The sequence below is a fragment of the Protopterus annectens genome, chromosome 9.part0, assembly GCF_019279795.1.
Source record: "Protopterus annectens isolate FY-2018-M chromosome 9.part0, PAN1.0, whole genome shotgun sequence".
Classification (NCBI taxonomy): domain Eukaryota; kingdom Metazoa; phylum Chordata; order Ceratodontiformes; family Protopteridae; genus Protopterus; species Protopterus annectens.
Window position 1 is genome coordinate 330,597,364 of NC_056743.1, and position 14,442 is coordinate 330,611,805.

A 14,442-nucleotide genomic window follows, 5' to 3' on the forward strand; every position below is an offset into this window, starting at 1 on the left:
ATAACAAAGAACATGCCTTTAGTTTAGAAGAAAATGATCTAATGGAAGAGTTGCTTGATTTAATATAGATGGATAGACATATTAAGATCAATAAAAGAAACAGATTACAGAAAGTATTAAGACCTAAAATGTTAGAAGTTTGATAAAACAAATGAACACAGTAATCAAGACTTTTCTTAGAAATTCACACAATGTAATTGAAGTAAATAGGATATGTTATTGTACAGCTAAAGTAATAAGATAAAGTCTTACCACAGATACACAGGACAATAAGGGAAAAAAGGGGAGCAAATATATGCCATAATAGAAGTATCGAATAGAGAAAACTATAAAGCAACTGAGACAAAAAAATATTGGTGTAAGAAGAGTACAGAATAGGGAACAGATTGACAAAAATATTCAGAAAGATAAACGTGATAAAAGCACTGCACAGTATTAGAACAGACTAGGATCTTTTGTACACTGTTGCAAATAATAAACTAAATATATGAGCATCGGCTGAATAACGGAGAAGATATGCAGGTAAATATAATGGAAAAGTACAAAATAAGTAATTCACTGATGACCAAATAACATTTTATAGAGAACTGGGAAACAAAGCAAAAGGAATAGAAACACCACCAAAAAAAAGAAGAAATAGACTCATTTTGGAGAAATACCCTGTGGACAATAACAAAAATGTTGAATGGATAGAAGGAGTAAAAGAAAGAAAAGTTCAAATGTATAGGATATAAATGGGATGAGGTAACAGCCAGAGAAATTGAAACGAAATTAAGAAAAGCTCGAAACTGGAAACCCTAGGCCGAGATGCAGTACCCAACTTTTGGCTAAGTATTAATATCTTTACATGATTAGCCATGAATAAGAACTATTTGTATGTGCACCCCAAACAGACTCAAACGTGGTTAACAACAGGAAAAACGACACTCCTCCTTAAGAGAGAATCTGCAAGATTATTTAAAAACTGTAGACTAATATCTTACCTTCTGATTATGTATAAACTATACACTGTAATTGAATTTGACAGAGGTTATAGTCATTTAGAAGAAAACTCTATCATCATTTGTTGTTTAGTAAAGTTGTAATGGAGAATTGTAAAAAGGGGAAGAATCTAAGTATGGCATAGACTACAAAAAAGCATTTCACAGCACCCCACATTCATGGATAAAAGAGTGCTTACAAATGTATAAGGTACACACACCCTACATTGCTTGATTATATTACGGTGACCATGGAACAGTGGAAAACCACTTTGCAGCTAAGCCATGATAAAGGACAAATTATTATCCCAGGGATAAAAATTCAAAGTGGGATATTTCAGGATATCTCTTTGGCACCGGTATTCTTTTGTCTTGCCCTTAACCCATTACGCTATCTACTTAACAGATTAGATCATGTTTATATTTTGACTCCCAAAAAACAACAGAGTGTAAAGACTTCTCGTCTTCTTTTTGTGGATGATTTAAAATTATATAGTTCATTAGATGAGCAAGTACAGCTGCAAATCGGCAAAACATTCTCACATGATATAAGAATGCCATTTGTCCTTGATAAATGTGCAAAAGCAACCTTTAAAGCAGAAAAACTGCAGCGCCAAGAAAATATCAGTCTGGGACAGGAATATGATATAAAGGAACATGAGCAGGAGGACGCGCGTGTGTGTGTGTGTGTATATATACACACCAAAATATTAGTGCGCGTCGAAAAAATAGGTGCACGGAATCCAATACACAATCCAAAATGAAAAATTCCAGCACTCCAAATCACAAAAATAGTAAATCCAACTTCAGATAAAGAAATTCGGACCCAAAAGCACTTAAATAAATATAAGCACTTTTAATACAAGATGGAACAAACATTCAGACAGCTCCATCATGCAGCCATTCGGCTCAACTGAAAAACAAACAGATCGGTAACCGATTTTGCCCCCTGGCGTCGTCAGTGTATAATTACAATCAGGCATCACCCAACCAGTGTTTTTATAGTCAACATTGCCTATGATAATTTCAAGTATATCTGTGCATAAGATATATTAAACAAAAAACAAATAAAGATGTAGTTAACATCACCATAAATATAAAATAATATAATCGATTGTCATACTTCTGTTATAAAGAAAAAACATATGAATATTAACTGAAAAATAAATAATAACCCAAACCAAGTAATATATATTTACATGTATACACACACACACACACACATATATATATATATATATATATATGTATATATATACATACATACGTATATATATATATATATATATATATATATATATATATATATATATATATAGATCTATAGATACATACATATATATATATATATATGCATACATACAAAAAATATTATTAGATGTAAACTGAAACATTTTTTGGAGAGGATAAAATCAGTGATGAAGGACAAAAAAATCCATCACCAATGGTCATTAAGCCCAGGTTTATATAAAGCCCCCAATTTTACCATCCGCATTCTTTCTTTTTTATCCAGAATCTCATGTTTAGTTAAATCAGATAATCTACTACCCTTAACTGCATCAATACCTACAAAAAGAAATAGAGCAGAACTATGATCACATAAATGTTTATATAGAGCACTTCTTGAGCATTTGCAATTAATGTCACTCAAGTGTAAAGCAGTCTTGCTCTTTAGACTTCTAGAAGTCTGTCCAGTGTAGAAGGCACCACATTGGCATACTGCCATATATATCACCCATTATATGCGACATGTAATAAGATGTTTAGTATCAAAGACTTTAGAAGTATTAACTGAAGTAAAGGATTTAGTTCGTGACACCACTTTACAATATAGGCAGTTGCCACAGGCATAAGAACCTATAGGTAAATCTTTAAATTATTCCATCCTGTATTTGGATGTTACGTTTATCATAGCCTCGTCTAATAAATCTATCACTCATGTTATTCAATTCCGTCTTATAGTCTTCTTGTACATTACATATACGTCTAAGTCTACAAAACTGCGATTTCGGTGTATTATGAGTAATATGTTTAGGATGGCAACTGCTCGCCTCCAATATAACATTCTTAGTAAACTGTGTCAGGATAATCAGAAAGCCTGACACAGTTTGTTTTATTGGTTTTTCGTGGCTGCAACAGTTTGATTCTTAGTAAACTATTTACAGAAGAGGCCAGTATTAATAGTACCATCTACCACTTTAGTGACCTGTACATCCATAAAATCGATGTTATTCATTTCTATCCTAACAGTAAAATTTAACCCAAAATCATTAGAGTTGAGATATTTTACAAAATCCTTCCAGGTTTCCAAATTCCCAGACCAAACACCCCAGCAATCATCCAAGTAGCGACACCACATCACCAAATCTTTCTTAAAAACATTTTTATCTGAGTGTATAAGTTGCCACTCAAGATACCCCATATAAAGGTCTGCATAGATGGGTGCAAATGTGGTGCTCATAGAAGTTCCTCTCATTTGCAGGTAGCAGTCTCCACAAAATAAAATACAGTATATTCTAATACCATCTTAACTAAACTGATCAAAAATTCAATATGGGTTTGAGTATATTTCCCATAAAAGGTAAGCCAATGCCTAAGAGCTAATATACCATCATGATGCGGAATATTGGTCTATAACGATTGCACATCGTGTGCAAAGAAAAGAATCTGGGTCAACTTGTAAATCGTCCATAAGACACAAAAAGTCACTAGAATCTTTAAGCCTTGCTCTAACAAGTCCCAATAAAGGTTTTAATTGTTGTTCCAAATAAATAGACAAGGGTTCTGTCAAGGACCCTCGTCCTCATACAATAGGTCTTCCAGGGGGATTTTTTTATGGCTTTATGAATTTTGGGTAAGATGTAGAAGCTCTGAGATTTTGGGTTGTCCACCATCAGTTGTTTACACAGAGAATCAGATATATCTCCATTTGTTACTGCAGTGTACAAAAATTCATCAATCTTTTTCTTAAAGTCCATAGTAGGATCCAATGGTAGTTTGTAATAAAATCTAACATCACTCAATTATTTATGAGCTTCTACCAAATAGTATGTGTTGGCCCAAATAACTACCGCTCCCCCTTTATCAGCATTAACTATTATTATATCATGATTATTTTTGAGACGTGCTAGTGCATGTCTTTTTTGCTTAGTTAAATTATTGCCAAATTCCCTAAATATAGAATTTTGTCCCATATGTAACTCATGTAAAACTAAATCTTCAAATAATTTAACATGAGGATGATATGGTGGCTGACAAGTAGACTTTCTGAAATGAAAAGTGTCAAGAAAATCAGTATTAGTAACATTTTTAGTATCAGATTTATTACTGAAAAAGTATCTAAGATTTAAATTCCTGCAAAATTGTTTTAAATCAAGACATACATCATATTCAGAAACAAAGCAAGAAGGTACGAAGCTAGATCCTTTATTAAGCACACTTTTTTCAAAGGGTGTTAACACATAGTTAAATTGACTATGAGATCACCCGTGTCTGCGTAAGCATTTAATTCTACATTTTGGTAATGTCCTGAATATTTGTTCCATGTTCCTAACAGGCCTGCCTCCGATGTTTCTGCCCTCCTCTTCTAAAGGGCCCATTCTGCCTCTAGATCTCTTATGTAGAGGTGAAATTTGTTCCTCCAAACATTCTGCCTCAGTATCAGTACTTGGGGGGTTTGAGGAAACATCAGAAGTACTAGAATCACTAGTCAGATCAATGGCTCTGGTAGGTTTAAGTATTGAGCGATCTCTTTTACACTTTTGTTTAAAATGTTTATTAGCAGGTTCTGAGAACCTAACAGATCTTTGCGTTGCCTTCCAAGAATAAAAAACATTGTTTTTAACATCACCCATATCTCGGTTAAACTTTTTAAGCTTTTTATTCTTTATTTCCTTCTCAAAGCCATTCACCTCAGACAAATAAGTGTCATACAGTTTGTCATAATCTACTTGATTATCATGCTGTTGTATTGTATCAAGACATTTATCAAGTTTCCCCTTCATCCCCACAAGTAAGCGTTCATAATATTCAATTAGTAGTTCAATAAACTTACAGCTTAGATGCTGTATTTTGTATAGAACTCCATTTATTCATGAAATCAAAATCATCCTTCCCAATGCCTGATTCCAGATAAACACGTAAGCCACGCAGAGCTATTTCAGCCCCTTTGTATGCTTTTAACAGTTTAATATGCCAAGTTGTAGAACGATACTTCTTAGCTTGTAATGTTAACTCTTTAAACAAATGCGACATACTAAAAGTCTCACTCACCCCTGAGAAATTATCATTATTCGTGATGCCATTTTGACCCCTCAAAGAAGGCCAAGTCATCTGTATCTTGTAATAGATTCATTACAAAAGCTCGAAGGTTGCCTCCGTTAGCCATGAATGTAAAAAGTCCCAAAACAGTGAGTCCCAAGAAGAATATGATATAATCCAAATGTTATGAACTTTGACAGCACTAAAAATGCAAACACACCAAAAGATTAGTGCATGTCGAAAAAATAGGTGAATGGAATCCAATACACAATACTGCTCAGGCAAGCTCCACGTGGTTTACAGACAGGGCTGCAAGTCCCCAAGACGTGGGCTAGCAGCAAGGAACACGAAAAAGCGACTACCTTCTGGATTTAAGTATATTTGCTTTTTTTTTCCACTGGAAATAGCTTCTGTTGCTTACTTTAAACTAGCCTGAACTGTTTTTTTCTGATTACTGCATTTATTTTTAAATCTGCACTTAAAGTAACATTTAGTCGAATTTAATCGAAAGTTTGCTTGTTTGTTTGTTTAATTTAACTGTGGAGGCTGCCCACTAAAGTGTGCTAGCCTGTGTAACTAATTTATCACTGTCTCTGCATTTTCTGTGTATTTCTACAAAAACAAAAAATAATCCTTGTTTTCCCGCCTTTCTCGACTAGTTTAGACCAGTATACAGGCATTGCTGTATTCTGGGCTGTGGTGTAGTTCCTGTGTTGTCCATTACCTTACTTGGATAGAAGGAAGTGTCTTTGCTCACCAGTGGGAGTGGGGAGCCTTGAGCAGCCTACCTGTCCTTGGGGGAAGTGACCTCAGCACTAGAAGCTGTAGTAATTGATTGTTTGGGACCATTCCTAACTCTTTTGTAGTTCACTGCTTAAAATCCGCGTTTGCACAAGGTTAAACTTTTTCTGGCTCTGCCAAGTCTGCTCTTCAGTTTTTCCCTTAGAACTGTTCTACTTGCAATCTAAACAGCCTATACTCTATCTGAAAAGCTCAGCACTTGCTCCTAAAGCATTTTTATACAGGTAAAGCACTCTTAAACAAAAGAAAGTACTTCATTCACCTAAATTCTGTTGAGTACACATCTCCCTATAGGTCCTTTCTGACTCAGTTACACAGCAATCTTTTTCACTATTTCTAGCATGTCGAAGGGTCAGTTGCTGGCGTCCCCTCCTGTTCAGCTGGTGAATCTGGGAATCTTGAGGCAATGTTACAATTGCCTCATGTACACAGACAACCCTCTCCTCCTCCCAACAAATACAAATATATGCGAGAGATGCAACTATGTAGCCAAACTGGAGGCTGAGCTCTCTCAATTCAGTACTGGCAAGACCAGTCAGGAGGAGAAGGTAATCACGCACACCACAAACCCAGTCTCACATAGAACTATCACAACAGCAAACCAAACACATAAACACACAAAAACATACTCGGAGGCGCTGATTAAAAATCTACCAAAACAACAGAGGCCTTCAAAGCAGACACCCAAGCAACCACCACCTCAAGACATAGCACATGCAACACATAGTTCACATAGTCAGTGTGCTAAACAGTCACAGCCCTTAAGGCCAAACAACATGCCAGACACACTTGTAATAGGTGACTCCATAGTCAGTCACACTGACGTCCCGCTCACCAGACTGAACAAGGAAAAGGTCACAGTAAGCTGCCTGTCGGGAGCTAGAATCCGCCACATAACACAAGCACTCAGGTCACTCCACAGCAAGTACAAATATGACTCAGTCATTGTACATGCCGGTGTGAACGACCTGAGACGTACCTCCCTGGACTACACGAAAAGAGACATAGAGGAGCTCTCTGATTATGTAGCCCAGGCCGGTATGACCCTGACCCTGAGCAGCATCTTACCCTCACCAAGAATGATGCCACAGTACAAAACCAAAATGATCAGTTTTAACAATTGGCTTAATTACTGGTGTCATTCTAAGGGGATCCAATGTCTGTCTGCTTGGGATGACATGCTTGACAAGCCACGCTGCAAGGGATGGCTTGCACCTGTCACCCTGGGCTTCGGATATTGGCCAAGGCTTTTGCCACCCCATAGTGCCTTTTTAGGCAAGGCTCAAATGACAAACCTACCTCCCTAGAAAACACAAGTGGAAAAAAAATAAGGGTAATGCTGCTCAATGCCAGAAGTCTAAACCTCAAAATGCACCAAGCCCTCCTCAGTATGGAGAACATCGATGTCTGTGCGGTGACTGAAACCTGGTTTAAGGCTCCTGAGAGCACCCCAGCACTATCAGGTTTTACCTCATATCATGCTTTCCGGCCCCAAAACTTGGACCGAACCACAAAAGGAGGGGGAGTATCCATTTTCATCAAAGATACCCACACCTCCAGGTTAGTGGCAACAAGCATCGGAGACTATCCAGGTGCAACTAACCATAGGCAAAACTGCCTTACAGTTTGTAGCATGCTACAGACCACCCTCTCAAACTCAGGAACCCCACACAGCCTTCCTGAAGACACTGGAGAGTATGAATGTCTCTCCAAATACCATCATTTTGGGAGACTTCAACTACCCAAACATAGACTGGGAACATTACTCAAGCCCCAACACCCTAGCCCAAAGGTTCCTAGAATTCATAAACTCAAATGCAATGGAACAACTAGTCACCATTCCCACAAGAGGAAACAATATACTAGACCTGATCATCACAAACATGGGGACAAAATGCTCCACACCAGAAGTATATCCCTCTTTGGTAAGATCAGACCATAAATTAATCTCACTGGAAATCCACATCCCACCCCACCCCTGCACAAAGACCACAGTGAAGAACTTCTCAAAAGCAAACTTCACACTTCTTAAGACTGAAGTGGTATCCTTCAAGGCCCCTGGGCCAGTGGAAACCACAACCCACACTGCTAAATCCTTTGCAAATGCCTTCTATGGGCACCTTCAAGAATGCATGGATCATGCAATCCCAAATAAAACCAAGACCCATTCCTCCAAAGGCAGGCGCCTGGTCTGGTGGACCCCAGCCATAAACAAACTTTACAACAGGAGGAGGAAGCTACTACATGACAGAGCAAAATCCCTAAAAGGGAAGGAGTCTCTGATCAGTACTAGCAAAAAACTACGATCACTCATAAAATCATCCAAGGCCAACTTTGAGAGAAAAATCGCAAAAGACACAAAAGACAATCACAAGGCCTTCTTTAGCTATGTTAGAAACCTGGGTGGAAACTCCCAGATATGCTCAGAGTTAGTCCAAAATTACACAAAATACACTGAACCCACTGACATTGCCAACATTCTGGCAGGCAGGTTCAGTGCAAATTTCTCCTCCTCCCCCAAAGGAGAAATAACTATCCCAGCAGAGTGTAGCCTCCCTAACATCTCAGATGCCCAGGTGAGAGCCGCCCTCTCTAAAGCTAAAAACACAGCATCAGTGGGACTGGATGGTGTCCCGGGCTGTGTGCTACATGAACTCCAAGAAGGAACTAAACCCACACATAAGGCTGCTGTTTAATCTTAGCCTTACTACAGGATACGTACCCAAAGAGTGGCGTACGGCAACAGTGGTCCCACTTCACAAAGGCGGTGCTTCTACGGACCTTGGAAATTACCGCCCATAAGCAGCGAGCCTGGTCTGCAAAGCTATGGAGAGGATCATTATGGAACTCATAAACAAAGACATTGGGGACCTACAGACATTGGATCTTACCCAATTTGGCTTTGTCAAGGGCAGATCCTGCCTTTTGAACTTGGTCGACTTTTTTGAAACAGTCACTAAGGCCATTGATGAGGGTAAGGCAGTTCACACAGCCTACCTTGACCTTGCAAAAGCCTTTGACACAATACCCCACTCGGGCATCATAGACAAACTCACTAGCTTAAATGTAAACCCATATGTCACAAGATGGGTTGCAAACTGGCTCAAGGACAGAACCCACAGGGTCAGAGTTGCTGGAGCTATGTCAGACTCTAAGCCAGTCACAAGCGGTGTCCCACAGGGCTCAGTCCTGGGACCCCTCTTGTTCGGCATTTATTTTTCCGAGGTACAGGCAAACATAGGAGGATTGTGGCTGACAAAGTTCGCAGATGACTGCAAACTGGGCGCCATAATTGATATTCCAGCGGACACAAACATCCTTCAGAGCGGCCTCATAGAAACGGATAATTGGTGCCAGAGCCATGGCCTTAAGCTGAACGCCAAAAAATGTATAGTCATATCCTTTGGGAAAAACAAGTTACTGATAAATTACCACATAGGCGGTAATCCATTAAATACGGAAGAGGTAATCAGGGACCTAGGGACCCAGGTTGACAGTAACCTCTCATTTGACACTCACATTGCCAAAGTGGTTAGGAAGACCTTCTATATTGCCCACCTTATCATGAAGGGTTTCACATCTAGATCAAGAGAGGTCATTGTGCCCCTGTACTCTTCTCTTATCAGGCCAATGATTGAGTGCAATGCCCCATTTGGGATGTATCTCACCCGACACCTGCAGCAGTTGGAAAGACCCCAAAAGTTCCTCACCAAGAGGATAAAGGGTCTTAAACATATGTCATATGCTGCCCGACTGAAAAAACTCCAGCTCTATTCAGTCGCATACCGCCTACTCAGAGGTGATCTGTGCCTGACGTACAAGGCCATGTCCAATCCTGAATTAATGGACATGCTCCACCTCAGAAAATCCAAATCCATCAGAGCCATGAGAACAAGTGACTTAAACCTCAAAACAGAAATAAATAGGACGTGCTGGAGGGACAGATTCATAACCCAGAGGCTCCCTACACTCTGGAACAGAATCCCAGTCCATGTTAGGCAGAGCCCCTCACTGACTCTATTCAAGAGAAATCTCGACGAGTGGATGGGAGATCGTAGGTTTACCCCGGGGGTCATCTCTGTGTCACTACTAGACAAAGGCATAGTAAACTAAACCCTAAAATGGCGTAGTATTCTCATCCTAAGGGGTGGTGTAAGCCACATACACTCTGGCTAGGCTTATAAATGCCTTAGGGCAAATAGCCTAGTACGAACCTATGAACCTATAAAACGAAAAATTCCAGCATTCCAAATCACAAAAATAGTAAATCCAACTTCAGATGAAGAAATTCGGACCCAAAAGCACTTAAATTAATATAAGCACTTTTAATACAAGATGGAACAAACATTCAGACAGCTCCATCATGCAGCCATTCGGCTCAACTGAAAAACAAACAGATCGGTGACCGATTTGGTCCCCTGGCATCGTCAGTGTATAATTACAAGCAGGCATCGCCCAACCAGTGTTTTTATAGTCAACATTGCCTATGATCATTTCAAGTATATCTGTACATAAGATATATTAAACAAAAAACAAATAAATATGTAGTTAACATCACCATAAATATAACATAATATAATATATTGTCATACTTCTGTTATAAAGAAAAAACATATGAATATTAACTGAAAAATAAATAATAACCCAAACCAAGAAATATATATTTACATATATATATATATATATATATATATATATATATATATATATACACATATACACATATATATATATAGGTTCATAGTAGGTACTAGGCTATTGGCCCTAGGGCCTATACAAGCCTAGCCAAAAAGGTACCCTGGCTTTCACCACCCAAGAAAATTATTTTCCTGTGCCCCTGTCAAGCAGAACCACAGAAGTGATCCCTGGGGTGAATTTCCTATTACCTATCCAATCATCAAGATTTTTCTTGAAGAGTGCTAATGAGGAGCTCTGTTTGACTTAAATAGGTAGTCTGTTCCAGAGTATGGGAAGTCTCTGGGACAGGAATCTATCCCTCCAGCATGTTCTGTTTATTGTGGTGACAAGGTTTAGGTCCCTAGAGCATGTAGCTCGGAGGGATTGGGATTTCTTTAATTGGAGCATGTCCAACAGCTCTGGGTTTGACATAGCTTTGTATGTTAGGCAGAGATCGCCTCTGAGCAGGCAATATGCGACGGAGTAAAGCTGGAGTTTTTTGAGACGATCTGCGTAAGGCATCTGTTTGAGGCCAGTAATCCTCTGTGAGGTATTTTTGCGGCCTTTCCAGTTGTTGTAGATGCTTGTGAGGTACATACCAAAAGGGGCGTTGTACTCTATAATGGGTCTAATGAGTGATGAGTAGAGAGCAACAATGACCTCTTTTTTTCTGGATGGGAAACCTTTTGTGATGAGGTGTGCCACGTAAAAGGATTTCCTGACCACTGTGGCGATATGATTATCAAAGGAGAGACCTGTGTCCCAAGGTCTCTTATCACACTTTCGGTATTAAGTAGACTACCACCTATGTGGTAGTTCATGGGTACAGAGTTTTTACCAAAGGGGATGACAATGCACTTTTTGGCATTGGGCTTGAGACCATGGCTTTAACACCAGGCACCTGTCTCGATGATGCCCTTTTGTAGGATGTCCACATCGTTAGGAGTTTCGATTATGGCTCCTAGTTTGCAGTCATCTGCGAATTTAGTTAGCCAAAGACCTTCTGTGTTAGCCTGTACTTCAGAGAAGTAGATACTAAACAGGAGATGACCCAGGACTGAACCCTGTGGTACTCCACTTGTTACTGGTCTGAAGTCTGATTTGGAGTCTGCTACTTTCACAGTGTGGGTTCTGTCAGCCAGTTGGCAACCCATCTTGTGACATAGGGATTTCTACCTAGTTTTTTGAGTTTATCTATAATTCCAGAGGGGGGGATGGTGTTGGAACGCCTTAGTGAGATGTATATATATAAAGAATATTTTAGAAGGCTAAAGTTAATACTGAAAACAGCCCTGACATCTAGGAACAAAGTCCAAGCTATAAACCTATTTGCTTTTCCTGTTCTAACTTGCACTTTTGGGATGATTGACTCACCTCTAAAGGTATTAGATAAGTTGGACAGGAAAGCAAGAAAAATACTTGATGCTTATCAAATGATTTATAAAAATCAGTGTAAACCAAGATGATATATTCCCCATTCTGAAGGGAGTATGGGCCTCCTGTAAACTGATTGCATGTGTGGATCTGCAGTCATAGGACTGCATATATATTTGCTGACCTCACAAGATCCAAACATAGTGAAAGTTTTAAAACATGAGGATATCAAGTCTAAGTTGACTTCTTGCTTAGTTTAGCAGAAGCATATCAGTGTCAAGTGGGAATGGAAATCATACCAGAAGTAGACAAAATTGAATGTGCCAGAAAACTAAAGAAGGAATATAAGGTGAATGATCAGATGAGAGGGCAAGAAATGTAGAAAATGCACAAATATAGTTGCAGGTACAGAAAACTTCTGGAACAACCTCGTGTCAAACAGAATATAACACAGGAATGGTTAAGGAGAGGTGAATTTAAACCAAAAGATGACCCAGGATAGTGGACGCATACATGCTGGTTTACAAAGTCAACCAAATATATTGGAGAAACATACAAATGCAGGTTTTGTTAAACACAATTGGAAACAGTCACCCATCTTGTTGCTGGATGTCATAAACTAATGGCAGAAGGCATGTATAGTGAAAGGCATAGTAATGTGGCAAGACTGTTGCATTGAGGTTTGTGCAGACATTATATTATTGAAGTAGCTGAGAAGCATTGGAAACAGGAGCAACAAAGCATTATAGAAAATTCACATAGGATCACCCATTATCAACAGTTCAGAAATAAATGCAAGAAAACCAGATATATAGTGGTCCATGAAAAGAAGACAAAAGTTGAATTAATCATTGAAATTGCTACACCCAGTGATTACAATGTCTTACAGAGAAAGAGAGAAAGTTGTAAAGCACCAGGATTTGCAGGCAGAAAAGAGAGCAATGTAGAAAAAGGATACCCAGACAGTTCCAATGGTAGCAAGCGCAATGAGTCTTATAAAAAGGAATTTACAGTCATATTTAGATACGTTACCAATACATATAACTCCGTATAAATTGCAGGAGTCTATTCTGGGCACATTGAGGGGGCTGCAAAGAGCTCCTTTGGCTAAAATCAAAGATTGAAACAGTACTAATTTCATGCACTTTAATCATACTTTGACTTAGGAATGGAGTCCATTCCCTTCATGGTATTAGAAACCCAGAAGACTTGGAAAAATTAAACCAGGAACACCATTGTAAACACTACAAAAACAAGCAGTCTTTCAGCCAAGCAAAGGGATGACCTTCTCTTGTGTCCACAACTGTTCATACTGCTACATAGGCAAAGCTTCTCCCCACTAGAAGCCAGATTAATACAAAAACCCCCATTTTACAATCTCAGGAATCTAGACCACTCAGCACATTCATTGCAAGCCCCTAAAACAAAACTCCAATGCACAGATCTTTGCTTCTCTATAACTGGTCCAAATCTCTGGGAGGTTTTCCCTTGCCATCTTAAAGAAACATCTTCCTACTCAAAATTCCATTCCCATTTGAAAGCTTTTTTCTGAAAAATGATTGTCAGCCATGCCTCCAACTACATTACCTAACTCTACCATAATCTATTCCATGCTAGAGTCTCACAACTGTAACCCTCACATTGCATAGTCTACTCAAGGGACTCTACAACTCTATTGTATATTATTATATGGTATGTTTCTGTAATTCCAAACTGTTTTTATATGTTTTCCTCATTTTTGGTTATCTAATTATAGTGCTTTTCTGTTATATTATCTCCAGGGCTGAGACCATGTGTGATCAGTGCTCTGCCCTGATTAAATAAATAAATAAATAAAAGTTCTGCCCTAAAGATGTGGAGAAATAACAGACTTCCACCACACAACTCAGTCCATTTACTTGTTGGACGGTAGTGGTTCACCTGGGTTGGGTTTGTTTCATGGTGCCAGAAATCCATGAGTTATGGAAGACTTGTAGCAGTGTAGCACGGGCGGTGCCATGTAGAAGGTGTATTCCTGAGTGAAAAAAAAATAATGATATCCTCCATTTCTCTTCACTGCACATGGTCTGTATGTTTTGGATCTGTGTATTTCAGATAACTTCATACCTGTTCTTACTTTGCATGCTGCATCTTTTCAGATTGCATTTCCAGTAATAGAAGTTAATGTAGTCTTTACACTGTGTATGAATGACAAAGCATCATGGTGCATGCACTAATAAGTCTGTCTTCTTATGTATATGTTGCATCACTGTTTCATTAATGTGTTATGCAGCAATGTATGCTGAGTTAGCAAAACAGCTATATTTAGTGTGCCTCTTTTTTTTACTCTGTTTCTGTTAAGAGCTGTGAA

General features: G+C 38.8%; 1 protein-coding gene across 2 annotated transcripts in view; it reads left to right on the plus strand.

Moving 5' to 3' along the window:
* The window catches only part of RABEP1 (rabaptin, RAB GTPase binding effector protein 1), a 1,652,179-nt gene that overhangs the window by 1,188,355 nt on the left and 449,382 nt on the right, over positions 1 to 14,442 (plus strand). The gene's annotated exons all lie outside the window — the stretch shown is intronic.